The sequence below is a fragment of the Symphalangus syndactylus genome, chromosome 19, assembly GCF_028878055.3.
Source record: "Symphalangus syndactylus isolate Jambi chromosome 19, NHGRI_mSymSyn1-v2.1_pri, whole genome shotgun sequence".
In the NCBI taxonomy this organism is placed as follows: domain Eukaryota; kingdom Metazoa; phylum Chordata; class Mammalia; order Primates; family Hylobatidae; genus Symphalangus; species Symphalangus syndactylus.
In genome coordinates, this window is record NC_072434.2 from 67,868,235 (window position 1) to 67,887,939 (window position 19,705).

The following is a 19,705-nucleotide window of genomic DNA, read 5'->3' on the forward strand; positions in this document are numbered from 1 at the left end:
GCATTCTCCGTGTGTTCACTCCTGACTGGCACAGACTCCCTCTGTGTGGTTGATGGGAGTGAGGGGTGGAGGTTGCTGTTCACATTAAGGCCTTGACCAGGCAAGCCAAGGCAATTTTCTGAATACTTAATGGGAAAGTTGGGGTTGGGTATTAAGTGTCCAGGAATTTGTCTGAATTTACTTTGCCAGTGAGCAGATATGACATTTGTTCACTATTTATTCAACAAATCTTTATTGATCTCTATTATATGCTTGGTTTCATGCTAATTGCTTGGAGTCAGAGACAAATAAAACATTGTTTGTGGCTTCAGGAAGTTTACCTCCCAGCTCCCCATATCAATAAAAAGAAACCACATTAGTTATCATAACACAGTGAATTCAGTATTGGGAATTGGCCAAGTGGGTGATGGACAACTGAAAAGGCAAGAGGGGGCACTGAGGTCATAGAGAGACAGAAGCTGCAGGAAGCGGCTCACATCTCTAGGGCTGGAGGAACAAAGGGAAGAGCAGGGCCTGCAGAAGTGGTGCCTGGGACTCCGAGGAGGGGCCACCTTTCAGTAGCAGATACTCTTGGGGACCTGATGAAGTTGGTTTTGGAAGTAGGGTAAAAGCTGGAAACTGGTCCTGATAGCCATTCCCAAGGAGAAGGGCCATTCCAAGTGATGCTGATAGGAAACAGGAAGCAGACAGGAAAGAGAATGTCCCTTCTCTGTCTGCTTTCAGTATCCTTCTTTTGTCCCCTTTTGGCAAAGTCTACTGGACAGCAACTGGCAAAGAAGAAATGTCCATTGGACTGGCTTGTGCAGACAGAAATGCAAGCAGCTCAAGCTTTCTAGCAGGAGGTTCAGTCTAGGCCTAAGCTGGAAACGAAACATGTTTGAAAATGTTGCATTTAGAGAACTGGATATCCAGAATTTGATTTGTGTGTTCTTGTTCAGGGTCTTTGCCCTGGTGTTCCTTCCTTTTTCCCTCCCCTCCCCTCCCATCCAATCCCATCTCCTCCCCTCCCCTCCCTTCCCATCCTGCCCCTTCTCCTCCCTTCTCACTGAGTCTAGCTCTGTCGCCCAGGCTGGAGTGTAATGGTGCAATCTCAGCTAACTGCAACCTCCGCCTCTGGGGTTCAAGGGATTCTCATGTCTCAGCCTCCTGAGTAGCTGGGATTACAGGTGGGCAAGTCACCACACCCCGCTAATGTTTTGTGTTTTTAGTAGAGACAGGGTTTCACCACGTTGGCCAGGCTGGTCTCGAACTCCTGACCTCAGGTGATCCACCCACCTAGGCCTCCCAAAGTGCTGGGGTTACAGGTGTGAGCCACCATGCCTGGTCTCTGGTTATTCTTTCTGCATGGAATACTTTTCCACAGACATGGATTTTTCCTTCCTTCCTTCCTTCCCTTCCTTCCTTCCTTCCTTCCTTCCTTCCTTCCTCCCTTCCTTCCTTCTTACTTTTCTCTTTCTTTCTTTCTTTCTTTCTTTCTTTCTTTCTTTCTTTCTTTCTTTCTTTCTTTCCTTCCTTCTCTCTCTCTTTCTTTCTTTCCTTCTCTCTCTCTTTCTTTCTTTCCTTCTCTCTCTCTTTCTTTCTTTCCTTCTCTCTCTCTTTCTTTTTTCTCTCTTTCGTTCTCTCTTTCTTTCTCTCTTTCTTTCTTTCTCTCTTTCTCTCTTTCTTCCTTTCTTCCGAGATGGAGTCTTTCTCTGTCACCTAGGCTGGAGTGCAGTGGTGCAATCTGGGCTCACTGCAACCTCCGCCTCCCAGGTTCAAGCGATTCTCCTGCCTCAGCCTCTCGAGTAGCTGAGATTACAGGTGCGCACCACCACACCTGGCAAATTTTTGTATTTTTAGTGGAGATTGGGTTTCACCATGCTAGTAAGGCTGGTATCAAACTCTTGACCTCAAGTGATCCGCCCACCTCCGCCTCCCAAAGTGCTGCGATTACACGCATGAGCCACCATGCCCAGTCACTTTTTTTCGCTTTCTTCAAGCCTCTGCTCCAATGTCACTTTTTTGTTTTTTTGAGACAGTCTTGCTCTGTCATCCAGGCTGGAGTGCAGTGGCGTGATTGCAGCTCACTGCAAGCTCCGCCTCCTGGGTTCACGCCATTCTCCTGCCTCAGCCTCCTGAGTAGCTGGGACTACAGGCACTTGCCACCACGCCTGGCTAATTTTTTTGTATTTTTAGTAGACACGGGGTTTCACCATGTTAGCCAGGATGGTCTCGATCTCCTGACCTTGTGATCCGCCCGCCTTGGCCTCCCAAAGTGCTGGGATTACAGGCTTGAGCCACTGTGCCTGGCCCCAATGTCACTTCTTGATGACTGCAATTGCTACTCCCACCTCTGCCTTTTTATCTTGCTCTATTTTTTTCCCAAAGTATTTATCATTATGTTAATTAAGCATGTTAAATTATAACAAATAAATATTTATCATCATGCTAGATACATGAATATAGTTAGTTATAACATATTTATTTATTGGTTTATTATTTTCTGTCTCCTCCAATTAGAATGTAAACTCTGCAAGAGTAGGTATATTAGCCCTAATTTTCTAGTTAGCCAGAACAAACAGGAGATAGCTAGCTAGATGAGAAGGGATTTATTAGAGGAACTGGCTTACGTGATTATGAAGGCTGAGAAGGCCCATGATAGACTATCTGCCAGCTGGAAACCCAGGGATGCAGGTAGCATGGCTGGGTACAAATCTGAAACCCTCAGAACCAGTGAAGTCAATGGCCTCTCAGTCTGAGGCCAAAGGCCTGAGAACCCAGGGAACTGCTGGTGCAAGTCTCAGTGTCTAAAGGCCAGAGAACCTGGAGTTCTGATGTTCTGGGGCAGGAGAAGAAGGGTATCCCAGCTTCAGGAGAGAGAGTGAATGTACCTTTGCTCTGCCTTTTTGCCTCTCTCTAGGCCCTCAGAGGATTGGACGGTGCCTGCCTATGTTGAGGGTGGATCTTCACCTCTCAGTATACTAATGGAAACACCCTCACAGACACACCTAAAAGTAATGCTTTACCAGCTATCTAGGTATTTCTTAATCAAGTCAATACCTAAAATTAACCATCACAGCAGAAGTTGTTGTCTTTCGTTCACCAATGTGTCACCAGCATCTAGAACAGTAGACACTCTCTGAATGTTTGTTAAATGACCAGACGGATGAGCCGATGCTTAGTTGAAGAAGAATAAGAATGTTCTTTTGGGCAAGAGGCTAATAAAGCTAATAAGGATAATACGGTGTCTGTCTTCGATGTTACTGATCTCTCTCCCATGTAAAGAGGGGCTGCAGGAAGAAACTGAAGGAGGTGCTTCACAAACAGAAGTTGCAGAACTGGGTTTCAGCAGTGACCCTTTGTGTTTAGGTGAAAAAGCATGACCTGGGGTGGGGAGAGGACATTCGCAAGGACCTTCACTTTGAGGCCTCAGGGGTTGGAAGCATAGAGGACATATGTAGACAAGACTTTGAGTCAGGGCAGCAGTGATGTCTCAGAAACTATATGCAGTTTGGCTCTTCTGGAGCGAATGTTGATGGGGGTGTGTAGAAAAAAGTCAGCAATTTCTGTATGTTTATTTGTAAATGTAGTCTCAATGTTCCATTTTCCATAAATGCCACATAAATCCCTCCAACATTATTTGGGATGTACTCCTCCAATACCAAAATTCTTATTTGACTGCCATGAGAAAAAAACTGATAAAAAGTAATAAAACATGACCTTAAAAATCCACAGAAAAGCACTTCAAGGGTAATTACATGAAGATATGGGTTGTTGGATACCCTTTGTCCACTCTGAGAAAGCAATGTCCTAGACTACCATACTAAATAACACCCGATCCATAAGTTATTACTCTTATAGCCATATGGAAATCAGATCAGTTTCTCTGATTCAGTCTTACACACTTTCTGTTCAATTCTTTTTTTTTTAGATGGAGTCTCATTCTGTCACCAGGCTGGAGTGCAGTGGCACGATCTTGGCTCACTGCAACCTCCAACTCCTGGGTTCAAGTGATTCTTCTGCCTCAGCCCCCCGAGTAGCTGGGATTACAGGCACACACCACCACGCCTAGCTAATTTTTGTATTTTTAGTAGAGATGGGGTTTCACCAGGTTGGCCAGGATGGTCTCCATCTCCTGATCTCATGATCTGCCCACTTCAGCCTCCCAAAGTGCTGGGATTACAGGCATGAGCCACCATACCTGGCCCACTTTCTGTTTAATTCTTAATACTCATCCCAGACCTTTGGTCTTGCTTCTGTTTTTTATTACAAAATAATAAAAGTATACAATGCTAGATAGTTATATAGTATATTGACAGTCCAATGTTCATTTCACACTTTCGGTGGGGTTAGGGAAATTGCATTAGTTATATTTAAGGAAACTTTCCTTTAGAAATATTTAAAGAACCTTACTTATGTGTAAGCAGGGTTTGGCCAGGTTGAGCAAATAAAAATGCAGGACACCCAGTTAAATATAATTTCAGATAAGCAATGAGTAATTTCTTACCATAAGTATAGCCTGTGTGATATTGGGGACACACTTATGCTACAAAATAATCTGAAATTCAAATTTAACTGAGTGTCTTATATTTTAGTATATTTTATCTGGCAACTCTATGTGCAGGGCATTTTTTCTGGGCAGTGAGTATTTGCAATGCAGAGAAGGTCCCTCTCAGGATAAAAATATAGAGGAATCAGAACTAACCTGCTGGCCTGGTGTGGTGGATCAGGCCTATAATCCTACTATACTCCTAGCACTTTGGGAGGCCGAGGTGGGTGGATCACCTGAGGTCAGGAGTTTGAGACCAGCCTGGCTAACATGGTGAAACCCCATCTCTACTAAAAATACAAAAATTAGCCAGGTGTGGTGGCAGGCACCTGTAATCCCAGCTACTCGGGAGGCTGAGGCAGGAGAATTGCTTGAACCCCGGGGGTGGAGGTTGCAGTGAGCTGAGATCATGCCACTTCACTCCAGCCTGGGTGACAGAGCGAGACTCCGTCTCAAAAAAAGTAGAAAAGAAATAACCTGCTATGGTTCTACCATGTCTACTCAAGGCAACTATAAGCAACCTGTGCTTTATTGTTTGATTTTAAAAGTTTTTAAGAGAATGCTAAAAATAAAAGTGACTTCTCACTAACTAATCAGGATGTAGAGAAGGTGTAGCCCCCTTTAAGGCATGAATCCATTGTTTCTACAGGAAAAGTTTTGCCTCAACATTCCCAGCCTGTAGTTAATTCTGTTTTAGGAAATATGTTTCTTATCACTCAGATGCAGAACTGAAAATTCATTCTGTTACTTACCTACTGGTGAGATTTCCAAGTTAGGATTAGAGCTGCGGGTCTATTTTAGTTACCAACCATGGAGTGAAATTTTTATTGAAAAACAAAGGCTTGTTTTTTTTTTTTTTTTGAGACGGAGTCTCGCTCTGTCGCCCAGGCTGGAGTGCAGTGGCGCAATCTCGGCTCACTGCAAGCTCCGCCTCCCGGGTTCACGCCATTCTCCTGTCTCAGCCTCTCCGAGTAGCTGGGACTACAGGCGCCCGCCACCACGCCCGGCTAATTTTTTGTATTTTTGGTAGAGACGGGGTTTCATCGTGGTCTCGATCTTCTGACCTCTTTCGGCCTCCCAAAGTGCTGGGATTACAAGCGTGAGCCACCACGCCCGGCCACAAAGGCTTGTTTTATTAGTCGCTGTGGAATTTAGCAGGTGAAGCTTTCTCTGGCGGGAGTATCTCCGCTTAGTTTTGATTTTCCTGGGAGGAAAACCAAGTGAGGCTTGTGCACCAATCAAACACGTGGAATGCCCATTGCTTTTGCAGAGAAACAAGTAGGATTGGAGTTCAAAAGTATTAACTTGTATAAAAATCCTTAGGAACACATCCACCCAGATTTTCAGTTAATGAGTATCATGCCAAGTCTCCCTGTTATGTTTCTTTTACACATGGAATTTCCATTGGTTTAGCTCTTAAAGAGGTCTGAAGCAGAATGGCATCCCTGTGGAAATCACATGTTTTATTTGGATTCCACAGGAGAAAAGAGCTGAAAAAGGCAAAATATTATTTCTATTAGAAATGTATTTACTTCAAGAAGATATGAATCGGTGCTAAAAATATTTTTGCAGGATATACAAACATAAAATTACATCAAAACACTGAGGGGAGAAGGAAATGGAGAATTATTGTTTAATGGGTACAAAGTATCATTTTTGGGAAGATGAAAAATTTCTGGACCAGGTGCGGGGGCTCACGCCTGTAATCCCAACAGTTTGGGAGGCTGAGGCAAGAGGATCGCTTGACCCCAGGGGATCGAGACTAGCCTGGGCAACATAAGGAGACCCCCATCTCTTAAAAAAATACAAAAATTAGCCAAACATGGTGGTGCATGCCTGTAGTCCCAAATACTAAGGAGGCTGAGGTCGGAGGACGGCTTGAGCTCAGGAGATAGAGATTGCAGTCAGCCCAGATTGCAGCACTGCACTCCAGCCTGGGCAACAGTGCCAGATTTCTGGAGATGATGATGGTGAGTAATATTTGCACATCATTAGGAAGGAAATGGCTCTTTAAATTTAGTAATTAATTTTTCACTTTAAGAGATGTTAAGATCTTCATAGAAAATATCTTGCCTTTAATAAGCTGCAGAAGAGTTAGGAATTATTAATTGGAGATCCCTGGTTGACCTTATTTATCACTCAATTCATTATCTGTAATTAATGCAAGTTTACACCAAATGGTTAATATAGCGGGGAGTATGCTGTTGTGATTGCTTCCAAGTGTAGACTAGTTGATTTTGCCACAAACTTCTAAATTACTGGATTTAGTAGTAATTTAGTAAATTGCCATTAAATTACAAAGGGATGAGGATATAGTTTTAGACATAACTGCAAATGATATCGATGTTTATGTTGGTGATTAAAAAAAAGTAAGGAAACGACATATACCCATGTATGAACTAAAGAGAATGTAGAATGTGTAAATAAACTTTATGAATAACTAACCTTATTAGCTCTATTAATTAACCCATCTACCTGTTTGAGCCAGTTGGTGAGTATGGAAAAAAAAAAGTAGGAAAATTTTCCTTAAAATTTTCTTTCCTGATTCAGATTTAACATGTTCATTATCTACTGTCACCCACAAATGTCTTTTGAACAGCTCTCACAGTTCTGCAGTCAGGCTGATGCCATTATACAGATGTGGGTAAACTCCAAAGATCAGGAGCTGAGTGGGAGGAGACTGAATAGTGCACTTTTAAGGATTTCACAGCAGTTTCCTCAGTTGTTGAGAGAGGAGATTGTTAACTAGTCCTGTCTCTGGGACTACTGAACTATTTGGCCTTAGGAAAACCACTATGCCTAGCTGGAAGGGCATTAGTTCCTTCCTCTGTTGACATGCATGGTTTCCAAAGTCTCCTTCCAGCTTTACACTCTGATTGCATGGTTCTCCCCACGTGTGTGATTTTAATCGTAAAGTCATCTAACCCATGGTAATTGTGACAGTTTTCCTGAATGGACCAGGCAGCCATGGAGGTGTGCGAATCCTTCTCCTGTTCTTGAACCTGAGGAGAGAAAGTGGCTCCAGAACTCTGGTGGATGCTATAGAATGAGTGGGCAACCTTGTGTCTTGTGAATTGATGTCTTGGGGTTTGATTGCTAGGAGGGGAAATCTACTAAAATGATTCTTAACCAAATGGGGGGTTTACTGGAAGGAGACGGAATTTTCATAGAACTTAAGGGCAGAACATTTAGCTGGATCTCATAAGGGACTGGGGAATCAAAAACTGAAAAGAAGGGAACTAAGATGTTCGCCTCTCAGATAAGTCTTCTCTCTTCCATCTTTCTCTCCTTATCCTTATTTCCTTCTCATCATTCTTGTTGCTTTCCCCCTTTTCCCATCAGTTTTGAACATCTTACTCATGCCTAACCTAATTCTAGGTTCGGACAACATTTCTAATTTAGCATGCAAGAGTGGAGCCCTGTATGTGCATTGCAAAATCCATGCATGTGAGACTTTCTAAGCCTGTTTGAGTTCAGTGTTCATACTTGGTCTGGTTTGCTGTGGCAATGAGTATGGTTCGTTCAGCTCAGTGCCCATTCAGAAGGGACTCTTGGAGCACATTATCTTAAACAAGGACTGGATATGAATACCCTCCTTAAGATTATTTTGGTTGCAAGCAGCAGCAATCTTCTTTGACTAGCCAAAAAAAGAAAAGTTTTGGAATTATACAGGGATATCTCCTGTAACCAAAGGAAACAGGGCAGGTCCTGGATCTTTGGCAAAGGGTGTTAATAGATTTTTTTCTTTAGGGAACTGCCATTTGTGACTCAGTTCTACTGAGTAACTATATTCTCTTTGTGTTTCTCTATGCCTCATTTAAGATTTCTAGGACAAAGGGTCTAAATGGTCTGGTTTAGGATATGCCCACCTCTGAATTAATCTGTTATGTAGACAAAGGACATGGTAGTGCAACCAACTTGTCTCAGTTTTTGCAAAACTATCCCAGTTTAAGCACCGAAAGTCCAGCATCCTGGTATCCCCCTCAGTCTTTAGCAGACCAGAGTAGCTGGTCACACCAGGACATGGTCGCTTGTGCATATGTGGCCCATAAAAGGACTGCTTCTATGTATTTCAGCCATTCCTACAAAAAAAGGAATTGTGGGAAGCTATAAGGAAACATTTCACAGAGCGTCTATTACATTCTACTTCTTGGCACCCAGTGTGGGCACACACACACACACATACCACATATCACACCACATACACACTCTCTTCTTCCCATCCTTTCAAAAGTACACCCTGCCGCTATGTGAATCAGTTATTTCACGTACCACCACAAATGCACTACTAACCTTCCCAAGGGGAGAAAACCCAAATACGTGACCTTTTACTTCACTTAGAGTTGATGTTATGCCCTCTAAGTACAGACTTTCTACATGATATCCATTCCTCATTTTCTTCTACTGTAATCCTATCTCCATATATTGCAATGTATGGCCTTTTGCTGGCAAAAGGAGAAAAAAAGAAAAATTTATGTGTTATACCATTCCTTTTTAAAAAGGCAAAGAAAGGGCTTGGTGTGCAAGAGTATTTTATTAAACACTAGTAGCAAAGAAAACAAACAAAAAATGCAACAGTCCTTATTACTGTAGCTGGTATTGAAGCTTCTTTCTTCTGGGTCCATTCCATAGTTCCCTGTGACTTCAGTTAGCATCTCAGTTGGTTGGGGTGATTTGCTCAATGCAGCAACCTGAGGGGTATGATCCCTTGTGGTCCTGCCTTTATAGGTCTATTGCCTTTACGTCTGGGTATGGCAGTTCAAGAAAGCACCCTCAAGGATAAAACATGCTATTCATGATCTATTATTTTTCTTTGATGACTGGGACAATCCCTCTAGTCAACCCCATGACTCACTGTTTTGTCTATTCCCTTAGATAACCCCACGGATTCCATTGCACAGAGTCTCTGAAGTCCAAAATTTTTAAGCATAAGGCACAACGTTCTTCATGATTTGGCCTTGTCTCTTCTCATTATGCTTGCTCTTGCATCCGCCATCTGACACTTTTGCTTAACTCCTGGCCAGCTACCGGTACAAGCCAAGCTCTCACTCCATACCGTCCTTCTTCTCTGCATGTCCTTCTCCACCTTGCCTGTCCTTTAACTCTTATTCATCATTTATTTCAGTCTCAGTTGAAGAGTCATTATTTCTAGAAAGCCTTCTCTGCCCAGCTCTCTACATCGCACCGTTCCCTACAGTACCACCAGAGTGCCTCTAACACTTGATGGTTTCATTGCTTATATATTTTTGTTCCTGTGTGTAAGCCTCCCGAGGCAGCAGCCGCTGTTCGATTTATTCTATGGCTAGTTCCTCTCCCTGAGCGTAAGCTTCACGAGAGCTGGGGCTATCCTCTGCTCACTCTATCCCCAGCTCCTACAGCAGTGCCTGGTTGTTCACAGGCCATATATAGCAGGTGATAATAATCGGAATGATGAAAGAAGAAACACTGTCCTGTGGCGTGATTTACTTCTGTTTTTACTTATGTCAACTTTTAACTAGATTGTGAGGACAGAGGTCAGTGTCTGAGTCATCTTGTGCCTCACTGGGCTTGAGCAGAATAGACGCCTGGTCAAGCATTTGCACACTGGTCTATGGATACACTAGAAAGAGTAGGAGCGCGAGAGGGAATTTTTTTGGCGCCTGCCTCGCCCTTTCAAGCCAAGCCCCTCTGCTCTCTGCCCCTTGCCAGCCGCCCGTCGACCGCCGCCCGCCGCCGGCGATCCCTCTCCTGGGGAGCGGTAGTCAAGTGAGGCCGGTGCGCCCGGAGCGGGCGAGGGGCGGGACTTCCGGTCCCGCTCGCGACGCGGACCGCGCCAGGCGGAAGCCCGGCTCCGGGCCAGGATCCGAGAGCCCGGACTGGAGGTGAGTTCGCAGCCGGAGCGTTGCAGGCACTTGTTTCCTCAGTGGATGCCTTTCGACGCGCCGCCGCCCGGCGCCGCGAGACTGGGAGACCGGGTAGGGACGGGAGAGTCGGCATCTCCCGCGCGTGTGGAGGGAAAGCTGGGACCCCAGGCTTGAGAGAAGGGCCAGGACTGAGAACGGGGAACCAGGAGAGCCCTAAGGGCAGCCTTTAGGGGCTGAGGAGGGAGGCACCGGGGACCCTGAGGCCAAAGAGGCCCTGAGACTGGAGGTTGCGGATGACACGGGGCAGAGTTGCGTCTCGGAGGAAAGTAGTCATTCGTGGGGGCGTGTCCCGGGTCCTGGCGGATTGACTGCGAGGATGGCATGAGATGGCAAAGGTTGGCTTCCAGGGAGAGGTTACAGTGGAGGGAGTCAGTCCTTCTCTGAGAGTCGTAGGTGAGAAGGGCGTCTTGACCTAATGAACCAGAAAGATGACCAGCCACCTACTGGATGCCGAACTCCTATTGCTTCATTTGCAATTCATGCGGTTTTTTTTGTTTTGTTTTTTTTTTTAGAGATATATCCCACTCCGCGCGTGTGGATTTCGGGAAAATATTGTGTATTCCTAGGGACCGCTTGAATTCTTGCTTCACCCAAATTCTGCGTTTCTTTGTCAAACTGACAGTAGTTGAGAGTTCTCTTCACCCAAGGAAGACAACCAAAGTTTTCCTTTTGGACTCTTCTCTACCCTGCAGAGTTTAGCTTGTCTTATTTCCTTTGTCATGGGATGAACTAAATGCGTTCAGAATTATGGTGATAATCACATGGAAAGCCAGTGCTGTCAGTGTTTGCAGTTGCAACTCATTGTTTTTCTGCCCAACTTTCTAACACATTTTTTCTAAAAGCTATTTTGTTGGGTTTAGTCTTTTAGTTTAACCAGTAAAGGCAATTTTACATCAGGGTGCAGCAAATTACTAGCAGTTCTTAAGATTTTACTGTTCCTTTTTATTTCTGCTATAAGGAAATATATATATATATATATATATATATATATTTGCCATTGTCAGTGTTTTTTAAAAATATTGATAACCCAAGATCTGTTGTTACACACACATTAGCACATTTAGTTTTCCCCAGTGGCCAGTGTTTGATATGTGGGCTCATTATTATTACCAAAGGTAATTATTTAGTTATTATTTACCTTGTATTTATGTTGTATTGGATGTGATTAATATGTGCTTCCTAATCTACATAATATAGTGTTTCACTCAGTGTAATTACAAAGATTCTCCTAGCTTTTAAGTAGATGGTAAGTGAATTGGATTTTTGCCACAAAGTGGGCAAGGTAGCTAGGAAGAATCATAACACTGTCATTGGTGGAGGGTGAGATCTGATGATTGCTTTGCTTGTTTCAGGTGTTTCATATTTCAAATGTTAGAAGTTTTTGTTTTAAAAATTACTGTATTAGTACAGGTAACTTTTAGATCTGATTTGGTGGTCTGACTTGAACTAATTCAGGAAAACTAGAACATTTTATATTTATTGGTACTGCGATGTCTTGCTAGCTTATAAATTCTTGATGGCCTTGAATATCTATGCTTGAGTGAAATACACAGTTATAATGTCCTTATGTTTAGGAGGACTGCTGATATTTACAAGTGTAAAGCAAAGCCTAAACATAAACAGTGCCTTAACATGTAAATGAGCATATTGAGTAAGTTTTCAAATTACAAAATGAAGAGATAACACTGATCTCTAAAGTAATTGAATTAACTGCCATGTTAATTTCTGTATATGTCTCAATTTAATCTTATTTCTTTAGACAATATTGTTTATCTGATAAGGCTTGATTTTATTTTTCTTCCATCTTTTCCCATGGTTTTTGAGAAATAAAGCACTTGAGAAAGCATGCAAGTCTTTAGACATTAGTTCATGGTTGGAGAAAGTGCTCGTTGTTGAAACACAAGAGCACTTGCCCTCTTGGGCAAGTTGGGCTAACTATATATATGAATGGCATGTTGAGGTTTGATTGCCCTGTATTCTGGAAAATCTTTGGATTGTATTCTTTCTTCTAATTGTTTAGTAAATTTAGCTTTCTCTCTAGATAAATTATTTTTGTTATTCCGTAGGATTTAGATGTATTTTACAGTTTAACCAATAATGGCAGTTTTTGATTAAGTACAGCAAACTGCTGGCTATTTTATAGATTCACTATTTCTTTTTATTTCTGAAATATGTACAGTGTCTGTATTGGAAGAACTATCAAAATAGTGATAACCAAAACACTGTCTTCATATACATATACATTTGTCTTCCTTAATCTCTAGTTTGTAAAATATGAAATAATTTGCTAAGTTGAGCTTGTTGGTTCTATGCCCTTTTGTTATCAATTTTCTTATTATATAGTACGTTCTCAATTACCGGCATACCCTAGTTAGAAAGCCATTTCCTGCCACTTGATATAATCGAGAATATTTGTTACGATGGGAAAGTACAGTTTTTGCACGAGGAGCTACCAAAGAGTGCTGATCTGCTAACTTAGGGTCCAGCTGCTGCACTGCCTCTGATGAAAAGCATGGCCCTTAATGAGGTTGACTCACACAGGGTCGACTGCTTTTAGTATCACTTTCTGTCCTTTTCCTCTGGTGAGTTAGACCTTTTCTCCAATAGTGACCAAGATGACTTGGGCCTCAGAGTGACTCAAAAGGGGATGAGTCACTGCAGTCCTGTTAGTAGGGCCCTGTCCATTCTGCTGAATCTGATCCCATAAATCTTGGGCACATTTTCCAGCCTATAGGCATGTAGTTATGACTGTGAACCTCTTGTTTAGGTTATTGTTTTAAAAATACTTTTAATACTAAATCATAATTTGTTGGATTATATAAATAGACTCAGTTTTGCTTTGAGTGAGGCATCACATTACACTATAGATGAACTTTTCTATTAAAGTGATAGGCTATAACTCACAATGGCAAATATTGTAGAAAACACACTGATTGCCCTTAACCTTTGTTGTTATTATTAGTTTTGTTTTTAATTTTGAGAGCCTAAGGAATAGAAGAACTATTGGATGAATGATTTGCATGGGAGGGTGGGGGAAGTTGACCACTACCAGTGACATACTAGGGGTCTTGATGGTGGGAGCTGTCTGCTATAGTTGGAAAGAGTATTTTAGCACTGAGGTTTAGAATTGCCAGCTCCTGGTGATAATATAGTAGAAAGACTTTTAGTTGGTTTTATTACAGTTTTTGAATACCACACAGATGATGCACTCCTTTGTTACCTGCAGGGGGCTGGGAGGGGAATCCCTTCCACCTCTTGTGTGAATGACCTGGTGGAGCCTCTTGAAGCAAAATAGTACCAGTTTGATTTTCACTGTGTTAGTGTATAATTATGGTTCTCTGGAGAAACAGACCAATATCACATATATATGTGTATTTTTAAAAGAGATTTATTTTAAGAAATTGGCTCATGCAATTGTGGGAGTTGGCAAGTACAAAATTTGTAGGTCAGACTAGCAGGCTGGAAATTTAGGCAGGAATTGATTCTGTAGTTTTGAGGCAGAATTCTTTCTTCTTTGGGAAACCTCAGGTTTTGCTCTTAAGGCCTTCAGCTGGTTAGATGAGTCCTACCAACATTATGGAAGGTAATCTCCTTTACTTAAAGTCAAATGATTGTAGACATTAACTACATCTACAAAATATGTTTATAGCAACACCTAAATTGGTGTTTGATTAAATACCTGGGTGCTATAACCTAACCATGTTGACAAATAAGGCTAACCATGACAGCATTTAAAATACTTTTGGTGTATTAAACTAATATGTGGCATGTAAAATGTTGCATAGTCAATAGGAGAATATTGATATGGTTTGGCTCTGTGTCCCCACCCAAATCTCATGTTGAATTGTAATTCTCAGTGTTAGAGGTGGAGTCTGGTGGTAGGTGATTGGATCATGGGGGTGGTTTCTAATGGTTTAGCACCATCCCTCTAGTGTTGTCTCATGATAGAGTTCTCACAAGATCTGGTTGTTTAAAAGTGTGTCACACTTCCCCCTGTGCTCGTCGTTTCTCCTGCTCCAGCCATGTAGGACACACTGGTTTCCTCTTCGCCTTCCGCCATGATTGTAAGTTTCCTGAGGCTTCCCCAGCCATGCTTCCTGTACAGCCTGTGGAATCGTGAGCCAATTAAACCTCTTTTCTTTATAAATTACCCATTCAGGTAGTTCTTTATAGCTGTGTGAGAATGGACTAATAAAAGTATCAAAATTCATAGCCCAGTTACTTTTTAAGGGATTTAAAAACAGTGAAAATCTGGGTTTTCATCATATCAAAGAATGGAAAATGGACAATTTAATGGCCCCTCCACTCTCTGACATTTAAAAGTTACTCTCTTTTTGTGGTTTTAATATGTTCTACACACACACACACACACACACACACACACATCTTTGTTTTTTTTTTTTTTTTTGACACAGTGTCTCGCTGTGTTGCCTAGGCTGGAGTGCAATGGCACGATCTCAGCTCACTGCAAGCTCCGCTTCCTGGGTTCAAACGATTCTCCTGCCTCAGCCTCCCAGAGTAGCTGAGATTACAGGCACCCGCCACCATGCCTGACTAATTTTTGTGTTTTTAGCAGGGACAGGGTTTCACCATGTTGGCCCGGCTGGTTTTGAACTCTTGACCTCAAGTGATCCACCTGTCTCAGCCTCCCAAAGTGCTGGGATTACAGGCGTGAGCCACTGTGCCCAGCTAATATGTTGTATATATATTTTTAATTTAAGGTGTTTAAAAAATTTTTTTAATGTAACTTTTTTTAAAGTTTATGCTCTTGCTAATCTTTTTGCTTAAATATTTAGATCTGGGAATTAGTTTTGTGCTTATTTAGCCTGATTCCTTTGATTTATGTTCACCAAAAGGGTCCCAGAAAGGTGGAGTGATTTATCCAGGTACCATAGCTAGTAAAAGAACCAGAATTTTAGGCCAGATCTCCTTGTTTCCAATCCAGTGCCCTTTCAGTTACAAAAGTAGTTAAGTGAAGCTAATCAAGGGCAGATTTTCTGTAAGGAGGGTGATTTTGAGTCTCTATTTAAGGGAGTATGAATTGATTGTTAGGAGAATGGAGGTGGTATTCGGGCTATTCAGTTACATTAGGGGAAGGATGAGCAGAGAGTAGATACATCATAAAATATCTAAGTAGACTACGTAACTACTTGGGGCACATAGTGACGTGTGATACCCATGGGGCTTGAAGGGATTTTGCAAGTTAGCACAAGCTAGCCATTGGGTGATTCACAGGGGATATTTGAAAAGACCTTAAGGATAGGGAACACATGGACCAAGAGAAGTTACTGAGAGGGCTTCCTTTCTGGAGGAAGTTAAAGATAGAAAAGCATGGTGCTTTTGGAACCCAAGTGCTTGGAAACCCTCCAGAAGAGAATTGTAAGGACTCTTTGGGGGATAGAACATTATAGGACATAAATGGATATTCTAGAAGCTTGCCAGGTTTCAGGCATTAATTTGAGCTGAATTATGGTAATAATAATAATTGTCATTTGTTGCTCACTTGCAGCCTCAGCACAGTTAGAAGAGACCTTAGGCAAGTTACTGAACTTTATGCTTTACCTGCAAAATATGCATAGTAATACCTACTGTACATAGTCATTATAGGAAATACAAGATAATGTACATAATGTGCTTAGCATAATGCCTGCCACATAGTACTCAAGAAATTGTAGCATTTATTTTACTATATCATGCAGGCTGGCTGAGGGTGTTACTAGAAGATACCACTAGAATGAGATCCCTTTTTCCTCCTACAGCTTTATGTTACTCCCACAGGTCTTTTTTATTTTTTATATTTATTTAATTTTATTTTTTGTGACTCCAGAAATATGCTTATCCATCCCACGGGTCTTTGGCATGCTTTTGCCTTCAAGTTTATGATTTCTAAGCAGGTGCATGTCTCTGGCCATATGTAGAGTACTTCTGTACCTCTGTGATCAGCAGGCCTGTTGTTTTTAAATGAACAATGCACCTTTTGGCTGTATTTCATTGCAGATTCCATCTCTTCAAACTGAAGTGATGTTCTTAACTACAGTGCTATCTCCAATTAATTTTATTACTCTTTCTGCCTCTTTTTTTTTTTTTTTTGCTTTGGAATATAACTGTTCAGATGGGGTTGGGAAGAGGAATGGAAAGCACAAGCATTTGAAGTAACTTTTCTCTTTAAAGGGTTTTCTTCCCTTCAGGTTTTGAGTAAACAACTATTTGAATAAAAATAAACTATTTTGACAGATGCCAGCTCCAAAGATAATTGGTTAAAAAAGACATCTTCTGGGATGATGCATCGTAAGATATGAAAGCACTTAAGGATTTGATGCGGTTTGGCTCTGTTCTCTATTCAAATCTCATCTCAAATTGTAATCCCCATGTATCAAGAGAGGGACCTGGTGGAAGGTGATTGAATCATGGGAGTGGTTTGCCCTATGGTGTTCTCGTGATAGTGAAGTTCTCATGAGATCTGATGGTTTAAAAGTGGCAGTTTTCGGCCAGGTGCAGTGGCTCATGCCTGTAATTGCAGCACTTTAGAAGGCTGAGGTGGGTGGATCACTTGAGGTCAGGAGTTCAAGACCAGCCTGGCCAACATGGTGAAACTCTGTCTCTGCTAAAAATAATACAAATATTAGCTGGGTGTGGTGGCGGGCACCTGTAATCCCAGCTACTCAGGAGGCTGAGGCAGGAGAATTGCTTGAACCTGGGAGGCGGAGCCTGCAGTGAGCCAAGCTCGTGCCACTGCACTCCATCCTGGGTGACAGAGTGAGACTCCATCTCAAAAAAAAAAAAAAAAGTGGCAGTTTTCCCTGAGCTGTCTCTCTTTTCTGCCACCATGTCACCATGTAAAACATGCCTTGTTTCTCCTTCACCTTCCACCATGATTGTAAGTTTCCTGGGGTCTCCCCTGCCATGCAGAACTGTGAGTCAATTAAACTCTTGTTTACTCTTGTTTATAAATTACCCAGTCTCAGGTAGTATCTTTATAGCAGTGTGAAAACAGACTATACAGGATTGAATGACATATTTGTGCTCAAGATCCAGTAGTGAGATTACTAGGTAGTAGGCATAGAGTATCTGCCCTAACTTTGTAGCGTAATTCTTTCTGAACCAGACCTGGAAACCATTTCACTTGTGTTCAGAAGGTTGGTAGAATGTGCATTTGACTCAGAGTGACATGGTATGTTTAGCTATCATTCACAGGAGCCTTTGCAGTGCCTGAAGATTTATTAGGAAGGGTTCTTTCTGGAACCCTTCAAGCTTGACAAGAACCTCTTTATATCATTTTGTATGCTAGGTTTTAAATTTAAGTTGAGAAATTTATGTATTTCTACATTTATAAGCAGAAAGAATTTAGCAAAGCTTGACAGAGGCTTTTGAGGGAAGAAGTAAGTTTGAATGCTTTTCCTGTAATTCCAACTGTTTTTTAAAGATGTAATTATATAAACATTGAATTTTCAATGATAATGATTTTCATAAATGATTTAATACAATTTGATCATGAGCTAGAACAGCTTCATAGATCAGCCCTCAGTGTTTCAAATTAGGTTTTCTGTTTCACAGTTCTACAGTTGATAAGTTTTGGTAATCTACAACAGCATTTGATTTTCAGTGAGACATGCTGGCAAATTATTGCCTCTAAAATATCAGAATGAGTGGTGTGTTGATCATTATATTTGTTCCATAGCCTTTGGTGCACACCTTCTTAAAATCTCCTCCTTTTTCCTGCTCTATTACTTTCTCCTTGGATAATGATGCCTTCTCATCTCCTAAGTGTCCATGCATTAAAATCATCAATTTCTCTTTCTTTTGTCCTTAACCTCTCTCCCAAAGGAAATCTGCTACTCTTGTAACTGTTAGCTAGTCTGAATTGTCTGAGTTAATTCAGAATAAATTGTGGAATGACTGATAGACCTAATTCCAAATTACATCAGGATGCAGAGAAAGGGGAACACTTATACACTGTTGGTGGGAATATAAATTACTACAAACTCTTTGGAAGACAATATGGAGATTTCTCAGAGAACTAAAAGTAGAACTACCATTTGATTCAGCAATCCCACTACTGAGTATGTACCCAAAAGAAAATTAATCATTATATCAAAAAGATACCTGAACTTAATATGTTTATTGCAGCACTATTGACAATAGCAAAGATACAGAATCAACTTAAGCATCCATCATGGATGACTAGATAAAGAAAATGTGGTGTACACACAACACACACACACGTATACTGTGCAGCTTAAAAAAGAATGCAGTCATGTCTTTTGCAGCAACATAGATGGAACTGGAGGGCATTATCTTAAGAGAAATAACTTAGAAAGTCAAATACTACATGTTCTCACTTATAAGTGCTAAATAACACGTACACATGGAAGTAGAATGTGGAGTAATAGTCACTGAAGACTGGAAAGGATGGGAGAGGGTGAGGGATGAGAAATTGTAAATGGGTAGAACGTACATTAGTTGGGTGATGGTTACACAAGAGGCCACATTTCACCATTACACAATATATCCATGTAACAAAACTGCACTTGGACCCCTTAAATTTATGCAAATAAATAAAAATAAATAAGTAAAAAGCAAAAAAGTATATGTATTTTGAAGTGAAGCTTGTAAAGCTAAAAAGTCCTGTTCACCTAAAGAATTAGCATAGCGTTTTAATATATGTAGATTGCTTCCTTGTTTACCTTGTTGCTTCAGATTTCTTTCTTTCCTTTTTTTTTTTTTTTCCGGACTCCTAGTATCTGAGAACATATTTCTTCCCTATAGGAGTTGAGAAGAGGAGGAAGAATAATGGGAGGAGACAGGACCTTTTTCAACTTGACAAATAGGTATAGCTACTTCTCATACGTTTTTTTCCTTCTCCAGGTCCTCGGTAATCTCATTACATTTTTTTTGTTTGTTTATTTAAATACTCTGATGAAATATTATATGCCTCTTAGTTGCAGTTTCCCATCTTCCAACTTGTTATAAGATAAATACTTCTAACTTATATATTAAGTTACATATTAATTTATGAAACTTATTGTACCTTGTTTTTCAGAACAGTAATAAGTTTTATTGACATGATAAATTTTTTCCACCAAAGAGGAAAAGTCACCAGTAAATGTGTCCTACTTGTTGAAAATGCCTCTAATGATACTGGCCTCTATTTATTGATCATATATGCCAGACACTGCAGTGAGCGTTTAATATATTACTCATTTCTTACAACCCTTATATAAGGTAGATGTTTATATTTCACTTTTGGAGAGATTTGTCTAAGCTTGTGCTACCT

General features: G+C 41.2%; 1 protein-coding gene across 26 annotated transcripts in view; it reads left to right on the top strand.

Moving 5' to 3' along the window:
- Positions 1-10,281: 10,281 nt before the first annotated feature.
- DISP1 (dispatched RND transporter family member 1) overlaps positions 10,282-19,705 on the top strand; it is a 176,528-nt gene continuing 167,104 nt past the window's right edge. For 7 of the 26 annotated variants that reach the window (XR_010114791.1, XR_010114788.1, XR_010114787.1 and 4 more), the window contains exons 1-2: positions 10,282-10,389; positions 19,198-19,259. The gene's annotated coding sequence lies outside the window, so the exon portion shown is untranslated. The other 19 variants (XR_010114797.1, XR_010114795.1, XR_010114799.1 and 16 more) reach the window with 13 other exon arrangements.